Raw genomic sequence first — 14171 nt, 5'->3', positions numbered from 1 at the left:
GCAATATTTACATGGTCAAGTATAAAACATTTCATCTCTATTATGCAACTGTGTTACTAAGCATATGGCTAGACAGGAACGTAACACACTGTTTTATTGGTTTGCTCTCATCCTGTCTGGGAAAAACACAAGGGAATACGATCCATATGTGTCTCAGCCTCATAATTCACATCAGTGTATGGACACTGGAGCACTACCAATGAAAGCCTTTCTCCTCAAAGTAGAGCCAGAGTACAGCACTGCATACAAATTTCCATGAAGTAAAAATGCACTAAATTGGAAATGGCTGCAGGGAAGAATGAAGGCTGCTGAGATTCGTAGCCAAAAATATAGGCAATGTTCTTCTTGCGATTATGGTGTTTTGAAAAATGACTGTCCTCTTAAAAAGGCTCGTCAGCCAGTGACGGCTGTTAAGTAAACACTATTATCCAGTGTGAATGGGTGACCCAGGACCGCTCTGTAGATTACATTTACCGAGGCAGCCTCTCTTTGAGTCATAAATCAATGAGGTCTTGATATGCTAGACCACATACAGTTGCTTGAGAAATACATCAGGCATTCAACAACATCATTCACCATCACCAGAAAGAACATAATGCTTTTGCTTTATGATTTGATGCAACGTTTTTTTCATACACCGCCCTAGTGGAAAAAAAACGATACCAAAATGTATTTAAAATATCTTTATTTCATACTAAGTATACTACAAATCCATTAACATATTTACTAACATTACTGATATAAAAATTATAATAAAACTTTATTTGGAGTACTTCTTTTTTGCACATTGCATATAATATTAAGCTATTAGTATAGTATGATCTCTGTATAATATCAGTTTTTAAATGCAAGATATTTTAAGTGTCCTTGGGACGAGACGTTAAAACCAATAACACATTGGTGGTGGTTGAGGAGGTTTTCCCCCCAAAGCGATATGAGTGCCAACAAAAGGACTATATAAAAAAAGTAATATCTTTAGTTGGACCTCAGTGCTATTTCTGGATAACTAAAGTCATTAAAGGGATGAAAATGAAAATGAAAAATGAAAATTAGCCCATGATTTACTCACCCTCAAGCCATCCTAGGTGTATATGACATTCTTCTTTCAGACAAATACAATCAGAGTTATATTAAAAAATGTCCTGGCTCTTCCATGCTTTATAATGGCAGTGTTCGGCTGTATTATTATTTGTAGTCCATCAAAGTGCATCCATCCATGACAAAAGTGCTCCACATGGCTCTGGGGGTTAATAAAGGCCTTCTGAAGTGAAGTGATGCGTTCGTGTAAGAAAAATATCCATATTTAAAACTTTATAAAGTAAAATAACTAGCTTCCAGCAGACGGCCGTATGCATAGATTTACGGCGAAAGAGTAACCCTTGAACTTGACGCACAACGTAATGACGAACACGGAAGCGCAGAGGATAGAGCAAAACAAAACCCCAGTCACGAATTCGAAGTCTAAAACGAGAATTTTTAAAGAGAAATGTTGGAGGAGCTTGAGTTTTTTGCCCCGTGAGAGGCGTCAAAGCTTACGCTATACTCCTACATCCTACGTCATACATTGTCAAGTGTTACTCTTTTGGCGTAAGTCAACTTGCGTAGGCCGTCTGCCGGAAGCTAGTTATTTTAGTCAATACAGTTTTAAAAATGGATATTTTTCTAAACGCATTGCTTCACTTCAGAAGGCATTTATTGACCCCCCCAGAGCCATGTGGAGCACTTTTATCATGGATGGATGCACTTTGATGCCTTCAAAAAATATACAGCCGATCACTGCCATTATAAAGCTTGGAAGAGCCTGGACATTTTTTGATTTAACTCGGATTGTATTTTTGTCTGAAATAAGAATGTCATATACACCTAGGATGACTTGAGGGTGAGTAAATCAGCATTAGGGGGTGTATGACTGTGGAGGAGACAGAACAAGCAAGAGGGAGGTTTGAAGAAAGACTGCAGAAATAGAGATGAGACACAATACAAAAGAGAAAAGCTCTTAAGAACATCACTGAAAATTGAAGGGTTATGATCAGGAAAGAGCTTTAGGACCCGCGTTAATATTAGAAAAGCTTTCCAGTGCTGGAGAGAGCTAAGCGGGAAGGCCCGATAAAAGACGCGGAGGTTGCTTTGATTCGGCTCCACACGTGAGTAACACTGGGTTTGAGCGGCATTGTTTGTCTGGAGCTGCTGTGCTTTTGGCAACTAACAATAGGGAGTATTGGGACCACAACCTTTGGACATCTACAGCTGAAGGAATCAATAACATAGAACATCTATAGAGAAATTAGAGCATTTCATTACACATTCAGCTTATTTTGCTCTTTCTGTCAGGAAATTTGAGTTCCTTTTCTATATCTGTTGGTCCATGCTCTTTTATAACACTATAGTATAGTTGACATAAATCATGACATATTGTTAATGTTTTATGTTATACAGAACATATGCTGAAAATATAATAATAATAATAATAATAATTACTATTATTTTGCATATATAAAATAGATAATTCTGTCATCTTTAATGTAACACATTTTCAGAAGAGCAAGGTTGATTGATTGTAGTTTTCGCTCAGTTGATTTCAATAAATTGAATTTGGATAAACACATCTGATTTTATCAAGCCTAGCTGAGAATTAAAACACTGATTTAAAAAAAACAAAAAAAAACAAAACAAATCGTAGCCTGTAATGTAATTCGTCTGTAACATATCCACTGCTGTCAGCTGTCACACCGTACTTCCATTTACTTGCGTTAGATGGCAGTGTAACTTAAGAAAATTTGGCCATATAGGAAAAGAAAAAGGTTTTGGTTAGGCTGACATTATGTTGTGAAATTAATTAGTATGCCCTAGTTCAATGTGTAATCTACATGCTTAAGGCACCCATAAAATCCATAAATCAAATCAAATCAAATCAAGTATATTTGTATAGCGCTTTTCACAATACAGATTGTATCAAAGCAGCTTCACAGTATTAAATTAAAATAAAATAATACAACAAGGTTTGTTTCTAGTGGAATTTATTGATTGATAGAATAAAATTAAATATCCCCAACAGGCAATAAAATATAAACAGCTCACACAGCAGTTTATATTCAAACTAATTTATACTGAATTGACATGGTAATACCTTTTCCCATTTCAGAGCTGAATAAAATAGGTGTCTTCAGTCAAAAATCTTCATCAAGATTAAGAAAACAAGTTAAATTTTAACAATATAAATTAACCACAATTATATAAAACACTATATAAGATGGCTTGATGATGTTTTTGTTTTTGAAGGCCGTGCACTTTCTTTCAGACTGCCATTCAGCTGGAAATCAAGCTTTTGGCTTGAACTGAAGATTAAGTTAATCATCGAAAGTCTTGCAAATTCTTTTAAAGGGCTTAAACAAAAATAAATGTAGGCTAAAGATGGCCATTAAGCACTTAAAACTTAGCCTGTTGGGATAATGTAACCCTTTCATCTTATAACATACCAAGGGCAAGAGCTGTCATTTACCGAATATGAACTGCAGTTATGTAAAAACGTACCGCAGTTGTGTTGCAATCCACACTACACAAGACCTGGCAAGTTCTGGGAGCAAGCAAACAACCTATATTTTTCAATGCAAAATGCTGTCCGCTCATTCAATAGTTTAAAACAAAACACAAAATCTAAAAGTATGTTAAATGAGAGTTACAATGGTAAGATGTAATGAGCTATAGGGAAAGACATCAAAACAGATGCATGTCTCTTTGGCCAAGTTTTCTTTAGCAGTCCTCCATTGTCATCAGCCAATCAGAAGCACAAAAGCGCCAATTCTCACGCTGTCACGATACTGACAGATGGGACCAATCTAATAACATAACAAAAACTATGTGACCTCATTGTTATCGATTCATTTTAAATCTAAAATAAAAGGACGGATGCACACAGTGTAGGCTACTGAGTCGCCATCCTCAATGTCATGGACAAAGAGTTTACATCATCTCTGCCATTAATCATTAAAACTGCATCGTTTATGATTATGTATTCTGAAGTGGTTTGTTGTTTATACGGTTTATTATCAGGGTTGGAGATACATTAGGGTCTCTTCACTCTTCCAAGATCATGAATTTGGAAGACTTCTTGGATGAAGAAGTTTATGGAGTCTTGATTAAAAAAACATGTGACAGAGTAAATATTATTTCCAAAAGACAATTTTATTAATTATAAAAAACGTGAACCTTCAGTTTTATTGCATAGTTATTCTGTGACTCACTCTTTGAGTGTTTAAGGTCACAACAGTCACGTTTCTGCAGGTAGCATGGTGTGATGTCTCTATGAAGAAGCTGTCCTGTAGAGCTTTTTTTTAACTGTCTGTACTTGAACCTCTCATAAAACCAAGCTCATTTTCCTCAAGAGCTTTCCTCATGAACATTCCCAAATTATTACTTTGTCCACAAAGGTGAGTCACACTTTCCATTCAGCCAACCTGCCGGTCCAATCGCACGACCATTTCTCCATGTGAATTCCTTTTATAATGCTGCCAGGCACCACTGGTACATTGCATTTACTGCATATTTACTGTTTCACAGATAAAATTAAGACCCTTAACAACCTACATTAACCCCCAAACCCAGACACGCTTGACTGAATAAACTCAGGTGAAGTTGCATTAAATATCCCTTTTCGACTTACATTTGCAATGCATTAAACTTAATCAGCTATATTTATTTACAGTATGTTGCTGGTTTATAAGAAAATGTTTTAGCACCCGGTTATGGCTAGCTTGTAAAAACAATATAGACCTCTAAATGTTGTTTATGCAAATGTTTAAGATGCACTGTTACCTAGCATCAGACTTTTCTTTAGCTGCATCAGAACAGCCTTCGGACTATTCATTTCATTCCCTTGTAAAGCTGACAGCTGAACAAAAGATTCGTGAGCTGACTTTGCACTTCAGCAAGTTTATTGGGAACTGTTTGTCATTTATTTTCACTTTAAACTTGAAATCTAATTAAAGTTTCTGACCAGAGGAAAATTAAGATGCACTTTCATCATTGCAGATCCAAATATGAGTTCAATTAACATTGAGAGTTATTGTTGATTTATTTTGGTCCACATTCTTCTATGCAATTGTCCGAATTTAGAACTTAAAAACCAAGCAACCATAGTTTTTTTTTTTTTTTTTTGCAACCATTTGTTTTTATTTTGACTAGAAGACAAGCTTCTTTAGACTTTTCTTTTATCTCTTCTCATTTTTATTACGTAGCCTATCTGTTTTGGGTGTCTGGCTTGGGATCAGGTTTGGTGAGCCTGTTTAAACTCAGGTACTGGTTCACTGCCATGGAACGGTTTATGTTCCTAGCTTCCATATTTTAATAAACACACATTATTGTTCAAGGCTGCCAATGCTCACACTATATTTTGCACCATAACCTTGTGTATGGCTTCATTTTGAACTCAGCTGCTCAGGGATATGAGCAGCTTGTAAACATTAGAAAGTCTGATTCAAAATTCATTCAAAGAAATACAAATAGCTATGTTTCTATGATGAAAAACAACTTTTTAGCTGTTTACTCAGAGTTTGGTTTACAAAGCTTGAGCATTGTACCCGAAACAGCTTTCCATCCACAGACGATTCCTTCATGGATGGGCAAGAGCTTTCTTTTAATTAGTGGGAATGACTAATGGAAAGAATGAGCTCAAATAATGGAGGGTGAGAGAGGGAGCAACAGCTTGAGGCGGTTAGGTACAGTCGGGCCATTGACCTGATAACAAACAACATTTGTATTGTATATCGTCATATATCGTCTTGATTGGAAATGACAGTCTTCAACCCAGTGAATAGGAATAGGTTTCTTAGCTTTAAGTGTAGGGTACTTTAGGTAGCCTACAATGAAGTCATGCATGAGTGCAGAGAATATGATGCCTTGAATCAGCAACCGTGGCATCATGCATCTGTCCCTGATCTTGTATAAGATAATATAAGGGTTATACCAGTACATTTTAATTTCTACATGGGATATTAGGTTAGTTTTCTTTTTATCACATATCTAAATCAACATATGGGGTGCATTTTGGTTCCCGAAGTAAAAACTTTAAATTTTCTCTGTAAGGGAATTTATTTTAAACAATTAGCCTAGGCCTATAAACATTATATGACCTACTGTCAGTTCAGAGGTTGTTAATCAATGGTATATATGCTTTTGTTAAAGTTATCTGTTCGCATTATTTCAACTCAATTTAAAAACAATCACATTTAACAGTGGAATTTATGGTAAAAAACAAAACAAAAAAACTACAAGTGTCCCAAATGACGCACTATGCACTTACTGCAATGTACTCAACCGTGTAGTGTTAGGTTATTTGTCTTTCAACATCGGAGTCTGATAGCCCTCCTCCTCCACTACGTGAGGAAAGCTGCAAAATTACACAGTTTTGTTTTTATTATCATCCTATTTATTTTGATTTGGCGCTCAAGGCGAGTGACGTCATGTTTAGCGCTGATTGACCTTCCAGTTCCATTCAGCGACTGTTTTGAGCGGGCCCAATGAAATATTACAGATTATTACATACATATATTTATATATTCCCAAAAATAATTCAGTAAGAATACACAGGAAGTTACAATGTATTTGATGGGAAAACAACATAGGCTACATATCAGTAAATATTAGCATAATCGTTTTATTAATTTTAGCCTATGTTTTGTGGTATTAGTTTGTTTATCTCAATCCAAAACATTACACCGACTGCATATATGTAAAAGTCAAACAGAACAAAATATTAGGCTATAGTTTTTCAGATAATAACCGCCAGTCACAGAAGTGAGTCAGAGGACCTAAACATGACATAAAACAGGTAGGCTACCTAGAAAGCCACCAATATGCACAGAACAAGGCCCAACTGGCATCTCTTTTTTCTTTCAGCATACACACAAGGACCTCAAACGTGTAAAAGTCTGGGTAAGCATTTATCATCATTATCTCCTCCATTTGTGTCTCATTTCTATTGCTGCTTGTAAAAGACAAAGTAATTTTCTTTTCGAGCCATAAAGGACACATTTTCGGTGAGCTGTTCTTATTGAGAGTGATTTTTTAGCCCCTTTATCTGTATCAAACACTGTCAACCAACCAAAATATTGTTTCAAAATCAGAGGCCGGATATCCACTCATAATTATGATCCAAAGGTGAAGGGGTTTCATCTGTGCTGTCAAGGGCAAGCTTCTTAGACTCCACAAAATAGAGGTATCAGGTATGTTGTTGGGTTCACACTGCTCAGATTTTGCATATTATTTTGAATATGACTAGACTGCAGCCTGTTTTTCCTTAAATTATTAACTCACTATTTCCAGTGGTTCCTGGAAGATTGATTGTGACAGGGTTTTTAGACTAATGCACGTGCAACCATAACCTCAGTATTAAAAGTGAAGAGGAAAAATTTGTGTTCAGCTAAAGTAATGACACATTCCGACCTGCTCTTAACAGCAGGAAGAGTACTTTGACCAAGGCTGATTTTTTAAAAGCAATTCTTTTCTTGTTGAAATGGACAAGATGCACCAATGGAAGAACCTGGTTTTCTTCATGCTTTCCCTGACCTGATATTTAGGGAGTAGGCTATATCTGTTCACATGCAATGGAGAATGCAAAGTAATTATATCCAAAAAGTATATGTCACATTACCAACTGCTGTTTTTCTTTGTCACAGTGACAGAAGGCAGTAGGAAAAAAAGATAAAGAGAACGCAAAATGGATCTGAAGTGCAGATTTCACAGACAGACCGGCAGATCACAGCTTGTTTAAATCTTTTTTTGGCAGAGATCCAGATAAAAAAACCATTGACTCCTAAAATAAAACATTTAGTATCCACATGACTTGATAAAGATGGTTGTACAGAAGTTCTTCAGTTCATTGCATAGTAGCATTGCATAGTTCTTACTTTAGCGGCCGTTTACACAACAGCATTTTATACTAAATATGGAAAACTTTTTAATGCGTTTTGACCGTTCATTTACACGACAATGGCATTTTTGGTTGTTAAAATACAAACTTTTGAAAACGGGTTTCAAAGTGCAAGATTTCTCAATGTAAACTACGAAAACGTGAATTTGTGAAAACGGTGACGTCATGCGCATGCGTATAATATGTTCAGTCTATAGGCACTTTACAAAGTGACATCGCCAACGCCAACTACTGGCCTGGCAGTATAATACAGCGTTTTCAATCGTTTTTGCAGATCCGTGTGAACGGGGATTGTTTTGACAATGTTGTTGTCTGTACACAAAAAAAAGGGCAAAGGAAAAACTTTTAAATTTTTAGTACATTGTTGTTGTGTAAACGCACCCTTAGGGGCTGCGTACACCGTTTTCAACTAAAAACGTAAAACTTTTTTGGCCGTTCGTTAACACGACATTAGCGTTTTGGGTGCCTGAAAACGCAAAGTTTTGAAAATGGGTTTCAAAGTGCAAGTTTTTGAAAACAGTCTCTGTGTAAACAACAAAAACGCGAATCTCTAAAGACGATGACGTCATGCACATGCGTATTATGTGTTCAGTATATAATGTTTCATCGCCATCTAATGGCCTGGCAGCAGAATACAGGGTTTTTAGTCGTTTTCGCGGATCCGTGTGAATGGGGTTCGTTTTGACAATGGTGTCGTCTGTACGCGGAAAACTCAAAGGAGAAACTTCTCCGTTTTAAGCATACCGTTGCCGTGTAAACGTACCCTTAGTTTATATACATACACTGAAACACTAAGGACTAAATAAGATAATTAACTAGACACAGATGTAACACATGAGGGCAAATCAAAAACCATGGCAACAGATTAACTGGAACAAAGGAAACATATATACTAACACAAGAAAATTAACTGGGAAAACTCAAACCCAGAACAGACATGACAATGTAAGAATATTTCTGCCTCTTTTGGGGGTTTAAAAAGCAAAACATGTTAAACAATAACCAATAGTATATATTTTTTAAACATTTTATAAACATTTTAAAGATTTTAGAATATCATTATTAATTTATTAAAGAATAATAATTTATACAACAAAACATATAGACTAATGTAAGCCTACATTACAAGACTGCAAGACTAATGTGAGACACAAGCCTAAATTATACATTGCAGTAATAATTCCCAGTACATTTTGAATCGGACATACTTGAAAATAGCTTGCAGTTCAGTGAGGAGGTCAACTGATCTACTGATCTACTGGTCAACTCAGTAGCAGCTGTGGGCTGTGTTTCTCGTAGTAACCATTTGCACCAATGGTCTCTACAATCTGCTTGGGCTTACAACGTTTTTGAGAAAAACAGCCCAGAGCTGCTACTGAGTTCACAGTTGACTTCCTCACTGAACTGCGAGTGATGAATGAATCGGTGACAGGTTGAGTTTGATTTAAAGGTCTAACTCACGAGGGGGTTTGAGGCTGATTTGTGAATTTTTTTGACTGACTCAATGAAAAGAATCAGTTCAAGAGTGCTTTCTTACAAGATGAAACCTCGGACAAAACCTCATGCGGATGTGCAAAAAGCTTTCCCGACTGTCATCGATAAAGATTAAACTTTAAATTATTGTTGCGCATTTTTATTTTCTAGTCATTTTTTAGTCACAGTCTGGAGCTCTGTTTGGGGTAGAAAAGATGCAGGATTTTTGTGTTTTGGTGTTGATGAGAGAATATCATCATTTCAGTTTTATGACTAAGTAAAGCATGGCTGTTTACAAAAATACACCTGCAAATTTACTGTTATGCACCTATTGAGAGTTATTTTTATTCTGACTTGAGCCTATCAGGGTGTCTAACTCTTCAAAAACAACTTAACCTGTTAGAAGACATTTTGTGGTTTTGATTTAAACTAGAGAAGCCCTTGCTCTTAGCCCATGCATTCCAGCACCACAAGAAGTTCAGAAAGTAATACTTCTCCTCTTTGAAGTGCCCCCCAAGATCAAGTCTTCGACATCACTAACTCATTTCATGTCTGAGCAAATAACCCTCACCTTCTTGAAGTTCCAGGCTCTGATCATGTTGTAATAAAGTGGATTCATGGTCATCTGGACTTCTGGCTGACTCGTTGTGTCGACCCTAGTTTTTTGTCACTCTATTGAAAGAACATCTGCTGCTTTTATGAAAACCCTATTGGCTCAGGACCGCATTGTCACTGACGATTGACGGATCAGTTAAAACCTCCTGTATTTGAATTGTTACTGTGGTTTTGAGAGAAAAAAGTTTAAAGAGATATTTTAGAGACTTGAGATATGGGGCAAGCTGAGCTTAAAGTTGTCTTAATTGAAAGCATCAAAGAGTAACGAAACACCAAAGAAATCGCTTAAATCTTGAATTATCCATCACATTTCTTTAGTAAACAGGCAGAGGCCCTTCTGGGCTGGGTAACCACACACACCGAACTAGGAACAGGCCTTTAGAAGCTGCGTTGAGAAACATCTGTCAGTGCGGTGCAGCTCTCTCTCACTCAGTATTTGTGGGTGGTTTGTTATGCTATTTTGGATTGGGTGCTGCTGCTAAGGGCCAGTCTGGAGTGTGGGGGAAAGCCACAGTGGCGTCTGTCTCCTGGGGCCCTCAGCTGAGGCACCCGCTGAGGACCCAACCATTACTTTCTGATGTGATGCTCTAAAAATTACTTAGGGGTCACATCCGGACAGATTTTATGAACTTGTAACAGCGTAGATGTGATTATTTGTGACAAAATGTCATCTTGCACACAAAGTAGACTATTTATTCACCCTGTCTTTTTTTATTTTATTATTATATTAATTTTGGTTAAAGTGCCCCTCCCATTTCAGTGACCTTGGTTCTGGAAATATTTTTCCCACCAAGTCTTTGTTTAAAGATTTAAAAGACAAACCAAGATTTAAAAGACAAACCAAACCGAAAGCAAAGGCCCTCACGGACGACTGCTGCCACATATAATAAAACAAAACATCAAATAAAAAAGTCCAGGCCTGGTCCTCTCCTCTTTTTATGGTCCTCGCTCCTCCTTTTATGCCTCCGCTCCTCCGTGAGAGATACGAGACCGGTGCGTCGCGCAGGTGTCGCTCATTATCAATCATGCCACCGGCCTCGCGCCGTTCTGTCACGGCCCTCGGCCTCATCCTGCTCGCCACAAATATATTTTAAGTTATTTGCTATATATAAATATATATATATACACAGTATCTCACAAAAGTGAGTACACTCCTCACATTTCAGCAAACATTTTAGTATATCTTCTCAAGGGACAATACAATAGAAATGAAACTTGGATAGATTTTAGAGTAGTATATGTGCTGCTTGTATAGCAGTATATATTTACTGTCCTCTGAAAATAACTCAACATACAGCCATTTTTGTCAAAATAGCTGGCAACAAAAGTGAGTACACCCTAAGTGAACATGTCAAAACTGTGTCCAAAGTGTCAATATTTTGAGTGAGCACCTTTGTTATCTAGCACTGCCTTAATCCTCCTAGGCATGGAGTTCACCAGAGCTGCACAGGTTGTTGCTGGGATCCTCTTCCACTCCTCCATAATGACATGACGGAGCTGCTGGCTGTTAGACACATGGCACTCTCCACATTCTGTTTGAGGACGCCCCACAGGTGCTCAATAGGGTTCAGGTCTGGAGACATACTTGGCCACTCCATCATCTTCACCTTCAGCTTCCTCAGCAAGGCAGTTGTCATCTTGGCGGTGTGTTTGGAGTTGTTATCATACCGTTCGACCCAGTTTCTGAAGGGAGGGCATCATGTTCAGCTTCAGAATGTCACAGTACATGTTGGAATCCATGTTTTCCTCAATGAAGCGCAGCTCCCCAGTACCAGCAGCACTCATGCAGCCCCAGATTATGATGCTACCACAACCATGCTTGACTGTAGGCAAGACACAATTTTCTTGGTACTCCTTACCAGGGTGTCGCCACACATGCTGGACACCATCTGAGCCAAACAAGTTTATCTTAGTCTCATCAGACCACAGGACATAGTTCCAGTAATTCATGCTCTTGGACAGGTAGCTTTGAGCAAACTGTTTGCGGACTTTCTTGTGAGCCAGCTTCAGAAGAGGCTTCCTTCTGGGACGACGGCCATGCAAACCGACTTGTTGCAGTGTGTGCCGTATGGTCTGAGCACTGACAAGCTGACCTTCCGCTTCTGCAACCTCTAAAGCAATGCTGGCAGCACTCATGCGTCTGTTTTTGAAGCCAGCTTCTGCACCTGAAGCACAGCACGAGGACTCAACTTCTTTGATTGACCCTTGCGAGGCCTGTTCCGAGAGGAACCCGTCTTGGAAAACCTCTGTATGACCCTGGCCACTGTACTGTAACTCAGTTTCAGGGTGTTACCAATCTTCTTATAGCCTAGGTCATCTTTGTGGAGAGCAACAATTCTAATTCTCAAATCCTTAGAGAGTTCTTTGCCATGAGGTGCCATGTTGAACATCCAGTGGTCAGTATACACAAATTTGTATGGTCCTGTCAAGCAGACAAAAACATGAACATGATGAATAGGACATGTGGCTTTGCATGGTTAAACGACGTACAGCTATTATCACTTAGGGTGTACTCACTTTTGTTGCCAGCTATTTTGACAATAATGGCTGTATGTTGAGTTATTTTCAGAGGACATTAAATATATACTGCTAAACAAGCAGCACATCGACTTCTCTAAAATCTATCCAAGTTCCATTTCTATAGTATTGTCCCTTGAGAAGATATACTAAAATGTTTGCTGAAATGTGAGGGGTGTACTCACTTTCGTGAGATATTGTATATATATGTATATATATTGCAGTATATATATATATATATACACACAAAAATATGAAAAAAGTAGTTAGAGAGTGTAGGGAAACTGACTGTTACACCATTTGCAGTGATTCATGGGAGTGGGTGAGCACTAAACAATTCTTTTGGCAGAATTTGCTTGTTTTGATTCTCTGATTGGTGGAGATTTCTTTGCAGAATCATGGGTAATGTAGTTTTTCAGCAAGAATTCCACTTTTAAGCACAATTATTTTAAAATGATACCTTCAACAAAAGCATACGTTGAAATAGTATGTCAAAAGGTTGTATACCATTGATTAACAACCTCGTAGCTCACAGTATGTCTGTCTTTAAAGGTTTATATGTTATTGTTAAAAATCAGTTCCCTTGTGGAATTTTTTTTACTTCTGGAAACCGACTGTTGCACTCGATTGCAACTGTTTGATATTCATAACAGAATTACCTTGTTTGGTACTGTTTTGTGGTTAAAAAATAATCCATCCACCAATGTGGAAAGCCCAAGTATGTACCCAGTTGAATTGTTTTTGCCACAGCTGGCAAGCTTGCTAAAGCAAAACAGAGACAGGCCAAGAAACTTGGGATTGAATTTCATTGGTATAATGTAAATGCACAAATACTGCTTGTTAAAATCCCAATGTAGGAGAGGTGGTTCACCGGTCAAGAGAAGTATTGGTGGTTTTTGTAATGTCTTACATTAATAAGTTATCTATAGTGTGCTCTGAAGACCACCGTTAGCATTTGTAAGGGGTTCTGAGATAAAATTATGGTCATCATTTGCTAATTTACTAGTTACTAGTAACTCTGGTTTCAACTGGTTTCAAATGGTTTAATGAAGCAGATCAAGGTGACAGAGGAACTGGCAATGTAGATAAAATGAGGAATATCGCGACGTGTACGATCCAGGAAGAAAACTCAAGACTACAACGTTTTCAGAAACACAAATGGGTACTGGTTTAAACTAAACTCTCACATTAAGTTCTATGACATTTCAAATGGTTCCAGTAAAGTCATTTTAAAGTCTAACCAGCTCTCGCTTCCTGCTCAAGTCCTCACTTGGCATGTCAACAGTGTTCTTTCTCTTTATTTGTAGCCCAGTCTATGACAAATTTGAGTCAGTAATCTGTCTGAAACCCTTAATTTCCACCTTGACATTAGAAAGCCCCAATAATATTCATTCACTTGATCCAAAGGCTTCAGTCACAGCCAGCTTACTGCTTGTTTCTCCAAGTTTCTCCAAGAGTCCACGTGAACTGTTTTGCTTGTATTAGTGAGCGCAGTCTCTCTCACAGTTCTTGGAGCATTGTGTTACATCGGGACGCTCGCCCTCGCTCATAAAAGCATGCAGTCATTTAGTTTGAAGCATTCTACAGGTCACTTCCAAAAGGCTTAAATATCATTATGAGGCAGACCTGGCTCTGCAAC

The sequence above is a fragment of the Abramis brama genome (assembly GCF_963993115.1).
Source record: "Abramis brama genome assembly, chromosome: 18".
Taxonomy (NCBI): Eukaryota; Metazoa; Chordata; class Actinopteri; order Cypriniformes; family Leuciscidae; genus Abramis; species Abramis brama.
Note: the sequence above shows the minus strand (reverse complement) of the source record.